Raw genomic sequence first — 23,158 nt, forward strand, 5'->3', positions numbered from 1 at the left:
GCATCTGGACCCGCCACTAAGCCCCCCCACCGAGCCCCAATCACCTTCACCTGGACTCCGCTGCATAGTCCCATTACCATTGCACCCAGATCCCCCACAAACACCTGGATCCCCCAGTGAGCCGCCCGCACCCAGATAGCCTCCACATTTATTTGACAAATAAAATTTGCAGAATTTTAAAATATTGAGAGCAGAATTTTTACTTTTTTGGCACAGAATGCCCTCAGGAGTAGATACTATATAACTTGTGTTGACCCTAAAGGTCCTCCAGCAGCTGTCCCACAGTGCCCCATTCCTTGCGACAGTGACTGCTTTAAAGTCACAACTTTAAACTTCACTGCCTCGAGGTCACAGAGAACAGATGCAATCCCTGCCCCCTCGCATGTTTTTGAAATGCCTTTTCCTAATTGCCCACCTTAGTGAGTACACCTAGCAGCTCACCCTTGTGTGCAACTGCCCAACTGCGACAAGCTCCTGCCTGGAGTAAACAGGAAGTACTGGATCTCGTGGGTCTGTGTGAAGAAAGGATTGTGCAAACACAGCTACGGACCAGCCATAGAAACGTGAACATCTACAACCAGATTGCATGGCAGATGCAGGCAAAGGGGTAAGACAGGGATCAGTAGCAGTGCCGCGTGACAGCAAAGGAACTTTGCCAGGCATACCACAAGGCTGAAGAGGCCAACAACAGATCTCATGCTATGAAGCAGACCTGCCGCTTCTACAAGGAACTGCATACCATACAACAAACTGAGGTAGAGCTGACATCTGCTTTTTATTCCCCTATTGAGTTAGGCCGGGGGACAGGAGAAATAGAAAGAAGAGGACTAGGGAGGACATGTTCTGCAAGATTCTCGAGCCACTGCTGTCTGGACTGTGATCAAAGGGCTTGGAAGGCCAATGTGTCTGACAACATGGAAAAAGGGAGGACAAGAAAAAGGCCCAGAAGTCCCAGCAAGACAAGAAGAGGGAAATGCATCAGGACATGGGTCTTCTGAGGCAGCAAACCCAAATGCTGCAGACCCTGATTGACCTACAGGTCTAAAAATCCAGACTTTCCACCCTTTGCAGGCCTTAGAGAACACCATGGTCGCTGCTCCCTACACTCCCATAACATACCACGTGACATCCCAGTGCACATCATTACCCCTCCACTCCATGCCAGGCGACAGCAAGGAAAACAGTTTACGTACACTGACCTGTGAGAAGCACGGTTGGCGTATATGTACAAAGGACTATATTTGTGTACTCAAATGTACTAATGTTCATTTCCTTTCTAATTTTATATTTTCACCCGTTAAGTTATGTTAAAAAATTGTATAACATTGCCGGGGGAGGGGAGCGGGCGTGTTGCACATTGGTTGTCCACACTGTTTCCCCACACACACACACTCAAAGTTCTATTTTTGGAGAATCAAATTATCTTTATTACTTCACAACCAATACTGCAATAATGCATAGCGGTAGTCAAGGCAAACAGTACTTGTAAACTTATAGCAAGCATCACATAATGCATAGCTTCGGGAAAACACCTAGTCACATTTATAAACGTACAACAAGCATTACATAGTTCTTAGCAGCATCCAAAGCTCTACGCCCAGAAAACACCCATACAGAACATTATCGTGGCTGATCATTAAAGTGCTCTTTCCTACCTTCTTCAACCACACAACTCCAAGTTGGGCTCTTGTAATAGCCCTTGTGTCTAGCTGTTCAAAGTCAGGAATCAGCTGCTCTATCTCCACCCTGGAGGCAGCTTTTCCCCTTCATAATACCTGTGAGGCAACAGGACACAAGAAGCAGTGTAATGGGGTCTACAAACCACATACTGAGCAGAGGGAGAAGGGAGAGGAGAGCCTCTCCTGCTTACAGGCAAGCACCCTGACCACACCCTCATGCAGCTACCACAACTGACTGTCATGGAGGCAGGCACTCACAACTGCAACCAATATTGGCCTGCTAGAAAAGGAGCGATCTCAAAGAAGGTAGGGAGGCAGAAAGGGGTAGGTAGGGAACCTGCTGGCCCCACTAACCCTCTCCTCCTCCGGCCCCCCTCCCCCCAGCACCAGCCGGGGTCCCAGGCCCTGCGCTGCTGCCTGCGCCCCTCCCCTCCCCAGCACCAGCGGGGGTCCCAGGCCGCATACTGCCACTCCCCCCGCAGCACCCGGGCTTCCCTCCCCAGACCCACTCCCCCAAGTTTTAGTCAGGGGTATATAGTAAAAGTCATGGACAGGTCACAGGCTGTGAATTATTGTTTACTGCCTGTGACCTGTCCATGACTTTTACTAAAAATACCAGTGACTAAAATGTAGCCTTAATTATTACTCAAAGTTCTATATTAATATGCCTAGTAAGCAATCTATTTGTCATAAAACATTTCCTGAATCTTTTTTGTTGTCTGTATTGTTACCGACATACTTGCTGACAGACATTTGAAATAAATTACCAAAATTATTGAAACTGGCATGATTACATTGTGTTATTTTGACAAATAAAATATGCAGAATTTTAAAATATTGTGCACAGAATTTTTAATTTTTTGGTACAGAATTCCCCCAGGAATAAAACGCCAATCCCTTCTCCACTGTCAGTTCAGCTCTCATTTTGGTGTCCCTGCCCTGGAGGGCTGGGGCAAGTCCGGCACACAGATTTAGGAATGTGGCTTTTTGCATCTGAAAGTTCTGCAGCCATTTCTCGTTGACCCAAATCTACATTATGATGCAATCCCACCAATCAGTGCTCATTTCTCAGGCCCAGAAGCAGCACTCCACCATCTGCAGCTCCAAGACCACCAACTACCTTGAATTGTTTTTTGCTGTCCCTCAGTAAACTGACCCCGAAGACATTCTAGGGTGGTTGTGGAATCTCTATCATTGGAGATTTTTAAGGGCAGGTTAGACAAACACCTGTCAGGTATGGTCTAGATCAGGGGTTCTCCGACTTTTGTACTGGTGACCCCTTTCACACAGCAAGCCTCTGAGTGCGACCCCCCCTTATACATTAAAAAACACTTTATAATGGTGTTAAATATATTAAAAATGCTTGAGGCAAAGCGAGGTTTGGGGTGGAGGCTGACAGCTCAAGACCCCCCATGTAATGACCTCGCGACTCCCTGAGGGGTCCCGACCCCTAGTTTGAGAACCCCGGTCTAGATAATACTTAGTTCTGCCATGAGTGCAGGGGACTGGAATAGATGACCTCTCAAGGTCCCTTCCAGCACAGGTGCCAGCTTCTAATTTTTCCTGGTGGTGCTCAACCCCCACTCAGCCCCAGGCCCGCCCCTACTCCACCTCTTCCCCCAAGTCCCCACCCCCGCCCTGCCTCTTCCCACTCCTGCTCCACCCCATTTCCACCCCCACTCCACCCTTTCCCCCTAGGCAGCACCCCGCTTCTTCCCCCGCCCACTCCGCCCCCTCCCCCGAGCACACCCTGTCCCCGCTCCTCCCCCTTCCTCCCAGCGGCTCCTGGAGTTGATTGGCGGGGCCATCAGTGGGCAGGAGTGGGGGGGGGGAGGAAGGTTGGCTGCTGGTGGGTGCTAAGCACCTGTAATTTTTTTCCGTGGGTACTCCAGCCATGCACAAGCACTCAAGGTAAGCATGCACAATGCCGATGCAAGTAGTCAAGTATGCACATGTCTGAGTGATTTACAAACTTCAGCAGATGTATGCTGACATAATGTGAGCTGACCAAATTTTGTAGTGTAGACATGGCCACAGGAATAGCCCTGATTCAGCAGTCAGGGTATCTGACCCAGTGCCAACCCCTAAACACAGAACAAGGCAGGCAAGGATTTGCACCAATTGAGTTAGTGTTATCCTTTCTTGAAGCTGTCTATGCATAGAGATCGGCACTAATACAGGGGGTTCCCTCTATACACTGGAGTTGCGTTCTTGAAAAGGGCAATGGATACTGAAACGATGTATACCGAGGAATTTTTCCCCATAAGAAATAATGGAATTGGGGGGGATGCATTCACAACTTCACCACACTCGCCTATGACAATGCTCTTTTCACCTAAACAGTGTGCCTTTTTACAATGACAGGTCCTTAGGTACACATTTTACATATAAAACATTGAATAAAATAATGAAGGACCTTACTAACACCGTTCAAACACATAGAACATTTTAATATAGTAAATACAATACAGTAATAGAGTATAAAACAGTGTCAATTACGCTAAATTTAGGTAGGGGTGGCGGCTGGGTTTTCTTGAGCTGGCTTTTTCGTGGCTGGTTTTTTGGTTGCAGAAATCTTAAAAAAGGATTTTATCAACATCTGCTATTCTGCATGAATCTTTGAATGATAGATCTCCCTGTAGCAAGCCACTGCGTCATTGAGAGCCCTGCAGACTTTGGCAGACCATTCATGAAAAGGATCACTGCTCTATAGGATTTCCGTCATCTCATCCAGCAATCCAAAGAAACGGGAGAGATTCTTTCTTGTCAGACTCCTGGCTTCCTGCCCTACGTCGTCATCATCATCCTTGCTTTCTTCAGATATCCGTTGTTAGTCCAGCTCAATCAGTTCCTCATTTGTCATTTGCTCAGCATGAGACTCCAACAACTCCTGTACATCCTCCTCCTCCACCTTTTCGAAGCCGACATCCTTCGCCAACTTGACAATTTCTTGCTTGAGAGCAGGAATGGCATCAAATCTCACAAAGTTGAGGACAGCATCTGGCTATGCACGGCGCCAAATGCCGTTCATATGTTGCAAAGGGACCTCTTCCCATGACGTGTCAATTTTTTCCATGCTGTTCAAGATGTTGTAGGACTTCAAAAAAACTCCTTTACACTGGGTTTTCCTTCACCTGCTGTCTCCTTAATCAGCGTGGAGAACGTCCTCCATAGGTAATAAGCCTTGAACGTAGCTGGTGGAGGCAAGTACAGTACTGTACAATAGGGGAACATGTTCCAATTCATGTCAGTCCCTATCCGTGCAAACGATAGATATGCAGATCAGGACCAACGTAAATTGGAACACGTTCCTGTATTGATGAGCGACGGATATCCGAAACAACAGATAAGGGGGAGATGTATACCGGGGACCCCCGTATAGCTAGACTGACTGCTGGATGAGGTTATTCTCAGGTGTAGACAAGGCACACATTCACACAACTTTCTGCATGACATTAATTAGCTAATGGCTTAAAATCAAGCAGAGTATTAGCAAAGAGAACAGGATGAAGAGTGTTAACTGCCTTTTCATCTAAGCTCCTGAGAGAAATCAAATACAAGGGAAATGTTAACTTTAACTACTATTATAAAAAGGAAGGATTTGATCTTCCAGATTCAAGGCAAGGCTGGGCAATTTACTTTTTCCCCAACGGGGACTATTTCAGCTGTGCTGATGGAGCTAAAGAATTGAAAAACAAACGTGCTTGTTTTAGAAACTACTGAGAAGGCTCTAGGCCTGAATGGAAATGGATCATAAGTTCTACAAAAGCTGTTCAACCTGCAGTGCAACTGACTAGACATCTCTTTCTCCTGAAAAAAAAACCCCAAGCTCTGACTCTTTACATCCATGGCAAAAATCTTCCAGTACCAAGATCAGGAAAAAGAACTTTAAACACCACAAATTTCTCTTGAGCAATCAACCTTATGTCACCCCAATGTAGACACATGTTCTTTTAAAATGTACTGAGTTCTGTTGTTGATATGGCTTCAAATACCTTTAAACTTTCAATAAATCTAAAACAACTAGTTTATTTACATGCATATACAGTAGAATTGCCTTAACTAGTCACACAGAGTAGAAATAAACTAGTCAATTAAATGACCATCTCAGCTGTCAAATCCTTACACTTTGTGCCAGGAGGCTGACACTTATTTCATGTATTACATAAAAATATGCATTGTATAAACCATTAAAACAGTTCTGAATAGTACATTGCTTCACTTGTTTAATGGCAGGGATGTAGCATTAAGTTAGTAAAAGCCTGCACCAATTTAACTATAAGTCAACAAACACCAATTTGCACCTGTTAGTTACTGTAAATAGGTTTGCAAACATCACCAGGTACAACATCTCTACAGTGTTTAGTCAGTGAAATCAACTATGCTGAATTTATTCCCCAGCAACTGCTCCGATTAAATGGGTGTGCCATTAATGGTTTTCAGCAAAAGATACAATTTGCACCCCCTCTCCTACATATCTTAGTATTGAAAGTCAGAGAGGAATACGTCCTTTTGAGGGAAGTTGTGCACAAGTAATTCAACAATTTTAACTGCTGATACATGTTTTTTGTTTGTTTTGCAGGCGTCTAAGAGGAGATACTTACCAGCCAGTCACACATACAGTGTAAGGCTAGGTCTACACTACAGCGGACTTCCGACCTAAGATACGCAACTTCAGCTACGTGAATACCGTAGCTGAAGTTGCGTATTTTAGGTCGGCTTACCTGGCGGTGAAGACGCGGGAAAGTCGACCGCTGCCGCGCTGCCGCCGACTCCGCTACCGCCTCTTGTCGAGGTGGAGTTCCGGAGTCGACGGTAGAGCCATCAGGGATCGATTTTACCGCGTCCTCACGAGACGCGGTAAGTCGATCCCCGATAAACCGATTGCTACCCGCCGGATCGGCGGGTAGTGAAGACGTAGCCTAAGAGAGTTCTATGGGAAATAATACAAACAGTTGGGGAGGATAACCTTGTGGATAAAGCGGAATACAGTCAGGAGCTCTGGGTTCTATCACTAGTTATGTTACAGAGTACCTATGCGACCATGAACCTTACAATAATTTATGGGCTTATTTTCAGAGGTTCTGAGGTTGCAATGCTCCCACTGACTTTAATGGAAACATCAGTCATTCAGCACTTCAGAAATTCACATCCTTATCCATTTCTATCTATAAAATGGGGATAATAATATTTAGCTACCTCCCAGGGGTGATGTTAGGCTTAGTCGATACATAGCCTCAAAGCTGTTCAAGATGTGGTTTCTAAGATAATGATTTTATTTCTAAAGTCCCCCACTCTACCCTTCTTCCCGATTTAAAACTACTACATTTATTTATGGTTTAAACTAAAGCTTAAATATGTAAGAATACAGTTCCTTTCATCTGAGGATCTCTAAACACATTCATTATCTAAGTGCTCATCCAAACATCCCTGTAAGGGAAGTTAGGAGAATGCTTTACTCCATACTTAAATGCAATCAGTTCTGCAGTAGCTACTTAACAATGTACAGTAGCACTACACAGAAATTTAAGACAAGAAATGAAGAAAAATACTCTATTCAACTGAAAGTGCAGGAGAGATGCAGGTAGGTAGAATTTAATTACCTTGGAGAAATCAGAACTCAGGAAACACCCCTACTTTTACAAAAAGTAATATGTGAATTTTAATGGACACAAAGGTTCAGAACTCATGTTTTATGTCTCATACAACAGTCCAGTGCCCCTTAACAATATACCAGGGCTCTGATTCAGTACTGACAAAGTGAAGAGTCCCACCTGCTGAACTGCCAAACAGTTTCCATGACACTTAGTTTCCCATCCAAATATTCAACCAAGCATGGCCCTAATTAGTTGGCTAAAACATATAGGACCACAGCACAGAGCGGTATGACTACAGAATTGCAGTGTATAGCTGTAGATTCACTCTACTATTTTTCTACAGTAAAATTTGGAAATAGAACTATTCAAATGTGTCCTAAAAAAATCTCTAGCTGTTATACCCTATTATGCATCCATCATTTTTTAAATTATGGCTTGTCACTGGAAAAACTTTTCTTTTAAACCGCTCTTGCTAAAAGGTGAGAAGCAATGAAAACAAGAAAACCTGGCATTTGCAGATCTGCTAGCCAGACCATTTTATTCAACAAGAAACAGAAATATTAAGTTGCATGGTAGCATTTTATGGTTGTGCAATTACCGCACAGCAAGCCACATTCAAGTCTGCTCTGCTGCTTGACAAAAATGGCAGACAATCATTTAAGATAAAGGTTACATTCCCATGTAGTTCTTTTTCCAAATAACTGCTGGACTTCAAAACCGTCTTCATATGCTTAAAGTTATTTGCTGCTACATTGCTTAAAAACTGCAAGACAGCAGAGCATAAGCCCATTCAGCTGCTTACTGCCCAGGTATCATATATAGGAGATATGTGTGCCTCAAAGCATCACATTAAAGTCTAGGAGCCTGAAATCCCATTAGAAAAAATATAAAATAAAAAAAATGTACTTTAGGAATGCTAGAAAAAAATAGTTCACAAATACAGTAGAAGTAAGGGTAATTAAAGCAACAGATCAGAGGAAGAGATATGCATGTCAGGTTTGAGATTTAAAAGGATTTTTTTAAAGTACTTTATTGTCTACGATGATATTATAGCTTTGATAATTTGGCTCTGTAGTATGAAAACCCCTTTATATTTAACTACAAGAAAAATAAGGATGCAAGCTTGAGAGTAACAATATTGTTAAGAGACCATTATTATATACAGGCTCAAGTATCGCCACAGTAAACGGTTTTGTATATTCATTCAAAAATGTACTTTTCAGGGTATTCCAATTCTGATATTCAAAAAATCACTTCATAGAAGGTTATGATTGGTTACAATTAACATTTATCAGTAACTCTTTTGGACTACATTGCAGGTAGGGCAGCCTTGCAAAACCATCCTGAAAATTTACCAGCCCAGGCACAAAAATCTACTTGCCCACTCATACCATGATGGTGTGCATAAGAAAAAAAAATTTGAAATAAAAAATAGTTATTCAGCATGAGCAAGTCAAATTATGTAAGGAGGAAGGATTTTTTTTTTTTTTTTTATAAAAAAAATAAAAAATATTATAACATAACACACATTTTTTTTTTTTTTTTTTTTTTTAAAGCTAGTGAAAAAATTAAGGAAGCTTGATTTTAACAAAAAGAATTTTGCAAACATCTTTAGACGTTTTATATTTAAAATTTTCCCCATCAATTTAGGTGGGGGGAAGTCACTGCCTTTTGCTGTGCTTCTAATCAGATAAAGCCAACATATCCTTCTGGTTCTTTGTTATCAATCTTCGAGGACCATGACTCGGAGTAAGTGCAGCGCTGTGGTCAGAGATTTTGTTAGCCTGCTGCTGCAGAACAAATAACTGAAGTTCAGGTGTTGTTTTTACTGACAGAGGGGATGACTTAGTGCTCTAAGAATCAAGCTTGAAATACCTGAACTGTCTTGAACAACAGGTTCACACCTTACTAGAATATAGCAGACAGACTAAGTTCCATCCCATAGTTCTGTATGGTTCGTTAGAATGAGTCCTTGCCAATTAGGGTCCTGTTTGCCAATAAAAATCCAACGGCACTTAGCATAGGGGGTTTTCCCTATGCCAAAACTTCCTGTTCTCTCTCGCTATGTGCCAGTTGTCCCCAAATGCCACCTTACACTCGAAAAGCAGCTACGCTATAGGCGAGGCTGTACATAGTTCATAAAGTTCAGGATCCTTCAAGAGATGTGGTACAGCTGGTCAAATTTACGCTTGAACAAGTTGAAAGGGTCACTTTGAGGAATCTGGTAAAGCATGTGGCTGTACAAAGAAGACATGCTGACACCTTTAAAAATGTGGAGGACACACTCTCTCCATATCAAATAGCTTTTAAGATAAAACAATGATTATAAGTTTCATTAGGGAATCCCTGTGAGTTCTTCTTGTATTGCTTATATTCCTGCAATACATCAATAATAGATGATGTTACAGATGATCACAGTAAATTCTGCTGAAACGATCAGTAACTCGAGCCATTTCTCATTAATTATTAGAATGTACAATACAGTGCTGAGCAGTGCAGTTTAATGTATGAACCTTCAAGTATGCAGTAAAGTTAGTAAACTGAAGGACAAGACATTGATACTTGCACAATGAGGGCCAGTTTGACCCTTAGATTACATTAAATTTTCTAGACAAGCCAGAAAAAAATGAATTCTAGAAATATAGGACAAGATTCTGATCGTATTGCACTGGGGGAAATCTGGAGTAACTTCACTAAAATTAGATTTGTACAGGTATGAGATCACAACCTACCTCATGAACTTAAAGGGCCAAATCTATAGATGGTGTAGGTCAGTGCAGCTTCACTGAAGACAGCAGAGTTACACTGATTTACGCCAGCGGGTAATATGTCCCAAAGCTACATTTTTAGGCAATAAAGTTGGCTAAAGAATATAAAATCTCATTGATCCTCCCACAATCTCACAGGAAAATTTGGCTAAAAATCCTGGTATACACAACCCCCTTAAAAAATACTGCCAATTGCTGATCAACCCATCCTAACACAATAAAATTATGGGAACATCTCCACAACAAAAAATATTCAAGGTGATATATTCCTGCTAGCATGTGCTTTTGTCCAGGGCAGTACTGCATAACTGTCATGAAAATTTACCAGTGGATCCACACCTAGATACTTTGGTGATTAGCATAATATAAATAGTTATATAGATGAAGTACATTTGTTTATTTCAGTGGTACAGAATATTCTATTTGCCCATCGACAAAATACTGACCGCGGCCAAGCAGAATTTTGCAAGGCTGGTATAAATATTAGACACAGACACTCTCAAGATACCATTCATATAACCACTTAACTGACCATGCTTCTGTGAAATGCCAGTGACTTAAGTGCACTTCATTTCTTTTGGTTTCATTTTCCCTCTATTTAAAAATGACATGGCAGTTGAGGATATAATAATCAATTATCAGTCACAGCCTATTAAAATACAAAGCAGACCCCACCTCCTGGGCGTATCGTCAAAGCATATAACACTCTGTTCATAGTTTTTATCAGCTGCAGATAAAACTCTGGGCCTGTTATTCTGACAGATCCTAGTCTTCTCCAAATCAGTGACCATGTAAGAACACAGGGGATCATCTGGGCTTTTTCACATTCGACTGTGGAGACTAACCCTGGCATTTAGATGCAGAGAGTGACAGAGACAGGCATGTAGATTTTGTCATCTTGAAAATACATCTGTTATGTAAATAGTTTTCTTGCTCAGCACATGAGATGGGGGTGGAGCTTTATTTGGGGGGTTCCTCCATTTTTCTTGGCTTTAAGCTTTAAAATGTCCTTTCTTGGTCTAAGCAGTAATTTTCTGAGCAAACGGCAGCTGGCAGCAGCATATCCATGGGCATGGTGCCTTACAGATAAGCTGCAATATGTCTCCCTACCATGAATTTCAAATGCCTGAGGTGCTAACAGAGGGAGTTAGCCACTTTGGAATTGCCTGCTCCTCCCCTCAAGCTGGCGCCCCTTCAAATCACACTGTTGTACTTTGCTCTTCAGATTACTACATTAGAAGCTACATCAAAGGCAGATTCCCTGCCACAGATGCATCAATGTGCCTTCTTTGCATCATTTCAATTCAGTTGCAGCATCATTATTTTCTTTTAATTTAAAAATACCAGGCTAGCTAAACTCTAAAACAAGGGAAAATATATTAATTTCTTGAATTAAGTTTGAAAATTTAAATCTTGTGGGAGTGTTCATTGTTATTACATTTCTGAAATAAACATTTAAAAATGTCACTTAAATTTGTTTTGTCCTTTTATCAAAAACTTTTCTCCTCTGAAATGCAAGCCACACCTGGATTTAAAAAAAAAATTAAGTTCTTTATCCTCTTTATGCCATTGAAAGAACTGACATCAAAGTCATCAAACTGGCAAATTTTCATTGACATTACACAGCAACAAAGCATCTCATAACAGCCCATGTGGTTCATAAAATCATTACATGTGTGTACTAAAACTAATTCATGTTAGTTATAAATATTGTATTCGCTCACAAAAATTCACACATTAAATAATTCATCAAAAATTAATTAACTACCAAATCCACAGTGGGATATTCCAGCACAGACCCCTGCATCCCATTAATGGGACTGCACAGGTGCACTCAGTTGAGCGTGCTGTGGTTGCCAGTGTCTTCACACAGATTTCCCGATTTGGGGCCTGATCCTGCAAAATCTTATGCCCGTGGGCAGCTTTATTAACAAGAGAAGCCCCACTGAATTCAAGGAACTTATGTGCATAAAATTAAACATGCTTCAAAGTGTATGCAATGTCAGGGCCTTTGTCAAGATCATATTTCCCTTATCTCAATTCATTTATATTATTTATGTTTTCAGTGTTAAAAAGGAACTCCTCAGGGTCTTTCTACTTTTTCTGCAGTAAAGTAGGACTTCACACATTTGCTCTAATAAATTGTTACTTTTTAAAATTATGCCTTTTACTGTAATTATATAAAATATAAAAATACAATATAATTTGAGTATGTCATGTATTACTGTATACTTACACAGTTTCACTTTTTTATTTATCTACTTAACAAAGAGTAGAGGAAATTTACTAACCCATAATTACATACGAAAAGAGTCAAATCGAGGCTAGCCACAAGAGCCTTTCCATGATCTATGCTTATTGGTGGCAATGTAAGCAGTTTGGTTACTCCTGGATCCCACTATGCATTGCCCATAGGCAGACCCTTCGCTGTTCATGAAGCCTCACAAAAGTCGATCAATCAAACAAACTGTGCTGGGAGTCTGTTTGTGCACAATTTGCAGCACGGAAGCCTTCATGATTACTTATGCAACAATTCCTGATATTCCCACCCACTTAAACCAGAGCTGCTTCTATTCTTCCTACATAGGTCCCGATCCTGCAGTATTAGAGTTTTGCCTGCACAAGGACTAGAGAACAAAGTCCACAGAGGGTACTGAATGAGATATCTATCTTGACTCCTAAACATACGCTTGTTCGTTGCACACGATTAACAGTGCCCTGCAAGTAGCAATCATTAATGTTAAGGAAAAAGTTACATGCATGACTAAAACCTGTGATGCCAGTATTCCCAGGCCAAGTGATCAGCCAATTTAGCCAAAGTAGCATCTCCATTTTCAAACTACTAGAGGCTCAATTATAAAAACCCTCCACAATTCCACTAGAATGGTCAGTTCAGAAATAAAACAGTTCTATTACCTAACTTGTAATTCTTTTAGAGTTAGCAAAATAAATTTATTTGGGGTAAAAGCAGGAGCGGCGGAAACTCCCTAAAAGTGGGGGGGGAGCGCCAGCACCTGAACCATGGCCCCGCCATCTCATGCTGGCCTTTCTCCCCACACCCCCCTTTTCTCTCAAGACCCTGCCCCCCCCATTCACTCCTCTACACCCCCTTCCTCTGTTACTCGCCCTTTTCCAGCACCCCTGGGTGAAAGCCAGAACTTAAAGTGATCTGAAAAAAGTGGGGGGGTTATCCTAATCTGGAAGCAGCATTTTTGGTAAAACAGAGTTTAAAGTGTATCTTTCAGTAACAGGTTTGAGCTTATTTATTCATTTTGCTACATCTGTGATGCTTAGTGCCTCTTCCTCTCTCCCCGCCCCCATTTTAAGCACTGGTGAAGCCAAAATTAGTTACGAAAGCACAAACTACTTACAAATAATGACTTGAAAAAATGGTAAAGAAGCACAACAGCTAACCCAAACCAGCTTTGCTGGTGAATCTAGCTACAACATGGAGCAACCTAATGCAAGCAGCAGGAATTTATACTGTAGAACACTCAGCAAGGAAGCCATATGCAAATATTCTACATCCTATCAGCACATACAAAAATCCCACAGTAACACACAGAATTTCCAACGGATTTTTGTAGGTGACAATATACTCCAAAACTTTTTAAAAGCCCAATGCTTTCTTCACTCACTTTCCAGTTTCAAAATGTGATAAGTGTTTGCTCACATTTTACATTTACGGGTTTTTTATTAGCATGATATTTTAATTGCTAATTACTTATTTCCTATTTAAAATTATTTTTAATTTCTTCCTTAGAAATAACATAGGTAACTAGCTCTGCATTGCCAGTAGTAACCAAACACTTGTATAGGAAAAGCAAGCATTACATTAATATATTATTTTGCAAAGTATTATTAATATTAGGGGCATGAAAAAATAGGCCAAGTGCATTAGCGTCTGACTATATTATAGTAAATCAAGTCTTACACACATTATTATTATTTATTACTTCTATTACAGAAATGTCTGGAAGCCCCTGTCACGGACCAGTACCTCTCTGTGCTATGTCCTGCCCCAGTTTACAATCTAAGCATAAAACGAGACAACAAATGGATAAAGAATGACCAACAGGGGAATAAAAGGAAACAAAGGGATGCTATAGATGCTAGGAACACAAGGGATACACAGAAGAGAGATCAACTCATCTAACGACTCAGCCTTTAAAAAACCAGATAATGCTAAGGCACCTGTTCTGCTGGGAGAAACTACCTCTTGACAATTTATTGTCTAGTCATTAAAAAATGTCTCCCAGTCAAATACCTGGTGTCTTCCACTGAAATAAAGAATTCAAATAGAACAGAAAAAAGAATCTAAGAAAGGTTATCATTCTAATGCTCCATGGTGTAAACTGACCACCACTAGCTACCAAGGAGGAATTATTCTCCCATATACAGAACTGTACAATTTGCTAAAAGCATTATGGGTTTTCTCATCACTCTCTGAAGTTTCAACTATTGGCTGCTGCCAGAGGCAGGATACCAGACTTGAGCGTCTGAGCTAATATTGTACATATTATTGGTGCTATTTTAAACAAAATTGTAAAATTCAGTAACACCTAGGTGAACTTGAAAGTAAAATATCACAATTAATAGGAAATTTGTGATTAAGACTTTGGGTAATCAGAGCACCATGCAAAAACATAAACACGCAAAAGTTCTCCCACTAGGGCTAGGTATTTTGTACATCAAGCCTGCTGTTCAAATCAATAGTTTAAATTGTTTTTCCCCCCTACTCCATGCACACAAGTCTGTATGTTTAGAATTTCAACTAGTAAACAATAATCAAAGCAATCAGAGATTTCAAAACAATCTGGGCATAAAAAAAAAATCCCTCTGGTGGCATATCTATGTTCTAACATATTTTGCTTGCCTGTCGGGTGTGCTTATTTGTACACAGACTGCTGACTAAAATAATTGAGATTGGGATTTTCAAAAGAGCCTAAGGAATTTAGGTTCCCAACTCCCATTGTATTTTAAAACTCCCTTAGCTTCTTTGAAAATACCAACCTAAATATTTAAAACTTTTTCCATGAATTGGGATACATAATAATATAAACTATAAAAATGCAATACTGTTTGAATATATCATTGTCTCATCTAGCTCTTTTCATCAGTAGATCTCAAAGCACTTTCCAAAGAAGTCCTTATCACCATTTTACAGATGGGGAAACTGAGGCATGGAGTGGTTGGCACGCCAGAGATCAAGTCAGGAACAGAATCCACGTTTTCTGAGTCCCAATCCATTCTCTATCCACTGCCTGCTATATAGTTATGTCATGCAAACTTCAATTCCAACTTCCCCCCCGCTCCCTATTATTTTGATTGTTTCCTCAGTGAGACCAAGGTAGGTGAGATGAGGTATTTTATTGGACCAACTTATATTGGTGGAATGGGCAACACTGCAAGCTACACAGAGCAATTCTTCAGGACTGGAAAAGGTAACCAAAGTATCCAAGCTAAATAGAAGGTGGGACAGATTGTTAAGCATAAGGGGATCTACACATGCTGTAGGAGGCCACTTAAAATGAAGTGGGCAATTAAGGGTTAGCAGGTAGTAGGGCATGTTACAGAGTGTTGTAATGAGCTATAAACCTGTCTCTGTTAAGTCCATGGTTTTTAATGTCCAGTAGCGTAATGAATTTAAGTTCCAGGCTCATCATTTGAAGGCATTGTGTAGGTTTCCTTTGAAGGTGAGAACTGAGAGGTTAGATATGGAGCGATCACTTCATGAAAATGGTTTGCCCACAGGTGATAGGATGTATTTTTTCCATGAGTTCATTCGAGAGCACAGTGATTGTCTATCTTCACCCACACAGTTGTTGTGGCTTTTGATGTACTGGATGAGATACACCACATGTTCTGATAGGCAAGTGTAGGACTCATGGATCTTGAAAGGTGTGTTGGGGGGGGGGGGTACTGATCATCAGAGCAGTATTGATATGTCTGCATGTTTTGCATCTGTTGTTCTGGAACCGCTTTGAGTCACTGTGTCCTGATCTGTGGAGAACTTGCAAGGTTGGGGGAGGGAGGTTGTTTGAAGGCAGAAATGGCGGGCGGGGGGGGGGGGGGGGGGGTTTGAGAAAGATTTCTTTCAGGATGTGGTCACCATCAAGTATGGGTTGTTTAACTGCATAATGATACCCTGAAAGGGTTCTAGCATGGGGTGGAAGGAGACAACTAGGGGAGTGCGATCAATGGGATTATTTTTTCTGTATTAAAGCAGGTTCCTGCAGGGGTGTTTGGGTGGTCCATTCCATGATGAGATCTACTTCCCTGGTGGAGTACTCTTGTTTAGTGAAAGAAGTTTTAAGTGTCTATCCCAGACTTTCTCTTCACTTTCCCAGTTCTGATTCTTGGTTGTGTTTGCTTTCACTTACTGTTAGAAAAGTAAAGAAGAAGAAAAAGAAAGTTTGCAGGGAAAACAGCACTTAGTAATCATTTACCTTCATTTTTCAAACTACCCTTGCTCCCCAAAAATAGGAGCCAGAGTGGGGTTCTACTATCTGTTCTACTTGCCGCCTAGACAACTGTCTAACAAAACGTTAAAAACAGTCCTAACTATAGATAGGCAATAGTTACATTGCTAGCTCTTTGGGGCAGGAACTCTCTTTTTGTCCTGTGTTTGCATAGTATCTAGAACAATCTAGGACCTCATCCAATGAAGCTCCCAGCTGCTATCACAATACAGATAATAATAAAAAAACAATTAGAAGTAAAAAACTGCTAACGGGTTCATTTCTGAATTAGTAAGAATTATATTAACACCTTTCACCTGAAGGATCCCAGAGCATTTTATAGTCTATGTGTATAAGGATCACTTTATTCACCCTTTGGTTTAAATGCAGTATCCATTTACCAGCACACAGTAATGACACAAAACCACATAGGACACGAAGCAAAAATTGTATATCCAGTGGTAACTACAGGGGAAACTTGAGTGTGAAGAATGTCATTACCCAAGTTGGAGTTTGGTCCAAACACTAAGGCCTTAATCTCTACTCTTATAAAAAGTTCCATATAATCTGTAGGTTCCAATCCTGTAAACACTTGGGCATGTTGATAACTTTAATCATATGCATGTTTGGATAATTGAAGACTTAGTGACCACAAGCAATCGGGGTCTCCGTTTTGTGTCTCATTGAATCACTAAAAGACAGAACCCCAAACAGTTCAATGTTCTTCTACAATTGAGCATTAGATCAGTACTGGTGATCAAATTAGGCAGCAGTTGTTGTATATCACAGAACAGAAGTTCTTAAAGCTGGAGGCAAGCAGGCACAGCCAAATATTGCAAGAAAATCAAAGCAGAAGAGTTGAGCAATCTGTTCCCCCCCACTGGCATTCTCTTGTGGACAGCTACGAAGCCCTACTTTTTTCACACTGTATCTAGCCATCCTCAGCTATCCAGGCCAGTCCCCAATTTTAATTTTTGGTGCCTTTTTAAAGAAAATGTTTATGCTGTATTTTGCAGCTCCAGATAATATATCCTACACTTGTTTAATTTAAAGGCATGTGTTTATTTATCTTGGTGTGGGGATAAATTGATACTACTGCTAAAAGTGATAGTAAATGTTGCCTCTTACAGTGCCTAGAATTCAATTAATCTTCCTGCATTTAAAAATCCAAAACAGAGATTTAAACAGCAACACAGACCAAACACCTACTCCCTCATCAGACTATACCCTTACCTCCTCTTACATATACATATAACGCGGCCCGATATAACATGAATTTGGATATAACACAGTAAAGCAGCACTCCGGGGGGGGAGGGGGGGACTGCGCACTCCGGCGGATCAAAGCAAGTTCAATATAATGCAGTTTCACTTATAACGCAGTAAGATTTTTTGGCTCCCGAGGACAGCGTTATATCGAGGTAGAGGTGTACATCCTTTTTTCCCCCTAGAGCTAAATCTCCTTTTCCTTCTCCTCTGGCTTAAGCACAGATCTGGCAGGCAGAGAAAGATCAACTGACACCATCCATATCCAACAATGTTACATGTTATCCCTGCGTATTCTCTGTGAAAATAAAACACAGGCCCATACAGCACACAAAGACAGTTAAAGGAAGTCTCTAATATTTTTTCACATGGAAATTTGAAAAGCAACATTAAAGGTAGATAATCAGATTTGTCATTCACTCTTCTGGTGACAAGGAACTAATCAAAGTTCCAAAGAAGGATCTTACAAGGACAGCAGGTTCACTAGATGTTCTGTGGCTTGGAGGTCAAACCCAGACCACCCCCTCTCCCACCCAGATGCCACATTAAGTTGAGGAATCCCTTTTAATTAGGGGCCACAGCTCTCAAAACCGTCACCAAAACACAAGTGGCAGAGACTACGAGAAAACCAGCGAGGTCAACAATCAAAACCTGATCACGGATCCTACAGAGCAACCCACTAGGCTTCGCCATGCCAGGTAAACTATGGATTACAGCCAACCGCATCACCGCCTCCAAGGGCGCTGCAATTACCTGTTTTACAAAGGAAAACGGACAGCACAGACAGGCCACCGTGGAGGAAGCATGTGAAGGGTGGGGATAACGTCTGTGAATAACCCCCCTCCCTTCCCCAGCGTGGGGATGTTTCCCATTTCCCAACTCGTGTGCATGCAGATGTCCAGGAAGGTGCTGTGCCGGCCAGAGCAGCCTGGCGTTCACATGGCCGGGAACGGAGCCTGGCCTGGACGGGAAGTTACTTTGAACTGACATTGACCAGCCCTCCGCCTAGGCAGGGCCCGCGGCGCAGAGGTGCCCATCGCAGCTGCTGGGGCCGCAGGCGCTCGGGCCCTGCCAGCGCTCTCGGCGTGGGGCAGCGCGGAGATGGGCCCGTTCCCGCCGCCGCCCGGGACATACAGGGTGGGGGTGGGTGCCGCTCGCAACAAGCGCGGGCACGCGGGTCACCCGGGACTAGGCGCGCACGAGAGCCCGCCCGGGTGGGGGAGCCCGGGCCAAACAGGCTCCAGGCCCCGTTGAGGTGGGGAAGGGCTGCCTCCATCCCCTTTCCCCCCTTACCCGCTGCGGGGGGCTCGGGGTCAGCGTCAGCCGCGCCCGCCCCCAGCCACCGCCTCCTTCCTCCGGCCCGGCCGGGGCTCGGGGCGGGCCCGGAGCCGCAACGCCGAGAGCGGCGTAACCCCCCCGCCCCCCGGGAGCTCTGCCGCTATATACCCCCAAGCAAGGCTCAGGGCGCCCTGCCGCCTATATATCCCCTTGTGACCTCTCTCATACGTGTACACATCTTACCCCCCAGCGACCACCCCACCCCGGGGAGCCCTTCCTCCTATACAACCCCCTAGTTACCCCACTTCCCCCAAGGAGTCCTTCCCTCCATACACATCCCACACTTCCCCCAGTGAACCCCTCATACACCCAGCTATTGAGGGAGACATCCCTATAGGGAACACCCTCCCCAGTCCTGCAAACACCCACTACTAAAGCCAGAGAGGTTACCTGCCCCCCACATATCGAGGGAGCTCTCATCCCATGCCCTGGGGAGATTCCCCCCATACAAGCCAAGGGAGACCCCCAACCCCAGGGAATGCCCCCTCCTCACCCTCATCAAGGAATGAGCGCTGACACTTTTACTTGGCTACTCTACTTATCCAGTATATGACCTGAGCGATTTTACTCCTCTGAATGAGCTACCTGCCCTTTAAGTTCCCTCAAAGGGTCACCTTTGAAAGGGGCAGGACTCTTCCCTGAAGTTCTCTGCTCCTTGTAATAGGGCTGTACGTTTGAAGCACTACAGGAAGGGAGCCACTTGCTACTAGTCTCGTTTAACCTCCCTCACCCTTCCACACACTCTGCCTTTACATGGGGTAGATTGAATGGGGCGTGGATGGGGAGAAAAAGGCAATGCCTCCTACCTCTCCTGGGGGACTCCAAAAGGCCAGAGAAGCCAATGTCTCAAAATGTAGCAAGAGTCATTGGGGAAGATCAGAGTCCAGGCAGAGAGTTTGGTAGCAGCTCTGGCTGCTTCACAGATCCCCCATCAGCAGCACTGTAGCATTTGCTGGGTGTGGAGAGTTTGTGCCCAGAGGCCCCCTAACACAGCCAGACAGGTCTTTTTGCATATATGAATGTGGGGAAGGGGGAATGGAGTCCTGGTTCCTCTTACGTTTCTCTCTGGGGGAAGGTGTTCACCTCCCTCCCTTCCTAGTCAGCAGGATCATGCAACTTTTACACTTCATAAGTACAGAACCTGTAAGGGCATTCTAGTGTCTTCCCAAAACAACAGCAACTTCCCTTTTGGGGTCTAAATTCAACATCCCTTTTTGTATGAGGTCATTGTCATTGAATACGTTTACCATTGAGATGCTCTTTCATCCCAGGATGTCTCTTGGTTTTCCTAGCTGAACTGGTGATTTTTCAGAATAGCTTATTGCACACACACAGTCACATTCCTTGTCATTTATCTGTATCAAATATGATTCATGATGGGCAGCAGCTCAGACAATCACACCTTGGAAGCATGGGAAAGAGCAAAGTATTAACTTTTATACAGTACTTTGCTGTCCTTTGCACAAGCTCTAAGATTTCCAATACAAAGCATATAGTGCAACCTGTAACATACAATGTGAACATTTCAGAATTGCATTGTCCTGTCTCCTGTTTAATACCTTTTATATAAAAAGTGGATAAGGTGTACTTCTAGTGATCAGATCTCAATATTTATAAAAAATAACACTTATGAAGATAATAGCTATAGACATTTGAGTTTTATATGTACTAAAATTTAGTGTTTAGCATTTAGAACTATTCTTTATTTCCTTTAGAATGTTTACTAATGGGGCAATTTATTTGGTTTAAATTTAAAAATAAAAAACATTTACCCATTCTGCCTTTCTATCCCGCCCCATTCTACCTGTCAACTGCCTCTTTTTCTACATTCAAATTTGCCTCTCTCCAATACCAATCTGGTGATATCTCAATTTAATTAATATAAATAAAAATTTAGTCATGAAGCTGAAGTTATAGATATTATTTTGTAATTTATGCAAAAGGGATTAATTTCACATTGTTTAAAGGAGACCTACATGGAAAAAATTGGGTTGTGCCTTTTTTCTGACGTTTTAGAACATATAAAATCTGAAAGGTTTTTTTGGATTTTACTTGTTTTTTAGGGTTTTTCCCCCCATTTGTTTTTATACATTAGAAATATTAGCTCTTGACTTCCTGATTTTGATGGATAACACACCTTGAGGAGTGAATCGTGCAGATAAGGGTAGATCATAATGCCCTGGGAATGTAGGTGGGTCTCCACCACAGAGAGGACCTTGGAGAATACTCTGGGGGCCAATGAGAATCCAAAAGGGAGTGTCTTGTACTGGTAGTGGTCCTGGCCGAGTGTAAATCTGAGGTATCTTCTGTAACCTGGTATGATTGAAATGTGGAAGTAAGCATCTTGGAGGTCGAGGGCCGTGAACCAGTCTCCTTTTTCTAACACTGGAATGATCATCACCAAAGTGACCATCTTGAACCTCTGAGCCTTGACAAATTTGTTGAGCGCTCTGAGATCTATTATGGGTCTCCAACCTCTCTTTTTCTTGGGTATCAGGAATAGTGAGAGTAAAAGCTTTTGCCTCCTAGATTTAGGGGCACTGGTTCTATGGCTCCTACATTGAGGAGATGGTCTATCTCTTGTCATAATAGGCTCTCATGAGACAAGTTCCTGGACAGGGACAGAGAAAGGTGTTTGGTTGGGGGAGGGAGGTGAAATGGATGGAGTACATGTGATGGGTTCCCCCCGGGGTGCTACCTGGAACTGGGGTACCACTGAGCCCTCTGACTCACCAGCCTGGGCTCCCTCTCTCACTGTGCTGCTGTGACAAGCTGTAGACCACTCCTGATCCTACACTCCCACCAGCATTCACATAGGCAGGAACACACCAAACTGCAACTACATGCAGGCTCTCTGACCAGCCACTGCATGAACCAACAATAGAGAGGTTACAGCAAGATAACCCCCATCTCCCAGGCATGCACCCCTCCCCCCCCCGGAGTATAAAGCCAAAATTGTACCATCTTACACTGTACAGAAAGCTGTACAAAGTAAGCTCATAAAGTTTGCCCTCCCCTCAATGTGAGAAAGATATGCACAATATGCTTGTGTTAACCAATCTGAGATTTGTCCCCAGACACTTCGCTCAAAAGCACACTGGTTTAAATAAAGCAAAAACAAGTTTATTAACTACAAAAGATAGATTTTAAGTGATTTATAAGTGATAGCAAACAGATCAAAGCAGATTATCTAGCAAATAAACAAAATCTCAAACTAAGCCTAACATACTAGATAGATTGTTTATGAATTAGCAGTTTCTCACCCTGACTGATGATACAAGCAGGCTTGCAGATTCTCAAGGCACAAGCTGCACTTGCTTTACAGCTTGGACTCCCCACCCCTGTTCCAAGTCCTTTTCTTCCGGAGCTTCTCTTAAGTATTCAGTTGTGGGGGAGTGAAGAACAGCAGATGATGTCACTCCCCACCTTATATAGCCTTTCCTAGGGGCGGCAAGTTGTATAGGCCCATGGTGCCCTGGCTCCAGGAATATTCAGGGCCCAGGAGCCCAACTCCACCAATGTTCGGAGCCGGGTCTCTCCCCCGGTCCTGCCTGCCGCCCCCCCCGTGCCTCCTCCGGAGCATCCCCTGGCCCCCATCTGCCGCCCCCGCGTGCCTCCCCTGGGCCCCAGAGCATCCCTGCCTCAAGCGGGAAGCTATCCTGCAGCTCCGCGCTACACTCCCTTGCCACCGCCACCCGCTGCTGCCTACAACACAAGAACAGCGCCGGTGGCAGGCTGAGGCGGCTGCTGCACCTGCAGAGGGAGGAGGGAAGGAAGCACACACATGATTGGCAGCCCTCCCCTCCCCTACACCCACTGGGAAATGATGCTGATGGCGGGTCCGGAAGATGGAGTCTGAACCTCACCTGAGCAGCTTCTGGGGCTTGGGTGAGTGTCCGACCGTGTGACCCATGCCCCCACCCTACCTGCAGCCACCACTCCTGCCCCACGCTGAGTAAGGGGCAGCCCCATCCCCCGTGAGGCTACGGTGAGGGGCAGCAGGCTGCAGCAGGGAAGGAGCCCACATGTGATGGCAGCCCCCTCCCCCCC

At 43.1% G+C, this 23,158-nt stretch overlaps 1 protein-coding gene across 2 annotated transcripts in view; it reads right to left on the bottom strand.

The window, feature by feature from the left end:
- The window catches only part of NMNAT3 (nicotinamide nucleotide adenylyltransferase 3), an 85,037-nt gene extending 65,939 nt beyond the window's left edge, over window positions 1-19,098 (bottom strand). The window contains exon 1 of one of the 2 annotated variants that reach the window (XM_024200199.3): window positions 19,064-19,098. The gene's annotated coding sequence lies outside the window, so the exon portion shown is untranslated. Of the gene's footprint in view, window positions 1-18,523; window positions 18,830-19,063 lie in introns of those variants that run through there. The other variant, XM_024200200.3, reaches the window with a different exon arrangement.
- Window positions 19,099-23,158: the final 4,060 nt, after the last annotated feature.

This window comes from Terrapene carolina, unplaced genomic scaffold, assembly GCF_002925995.2.
Source record: "Terrapene carolina triunguis isolate 2854851 unplaced genomic scaffold, T_m_triunguis-2.0 Scaffold88, whole genome shotgun sequence".
Taxonomy (NCBI): domain Eukaryota; kingdom Metazoa; phylum Chordata; order Testudines; family Emydidae; genus Terrapene; species Terrapene triunguis.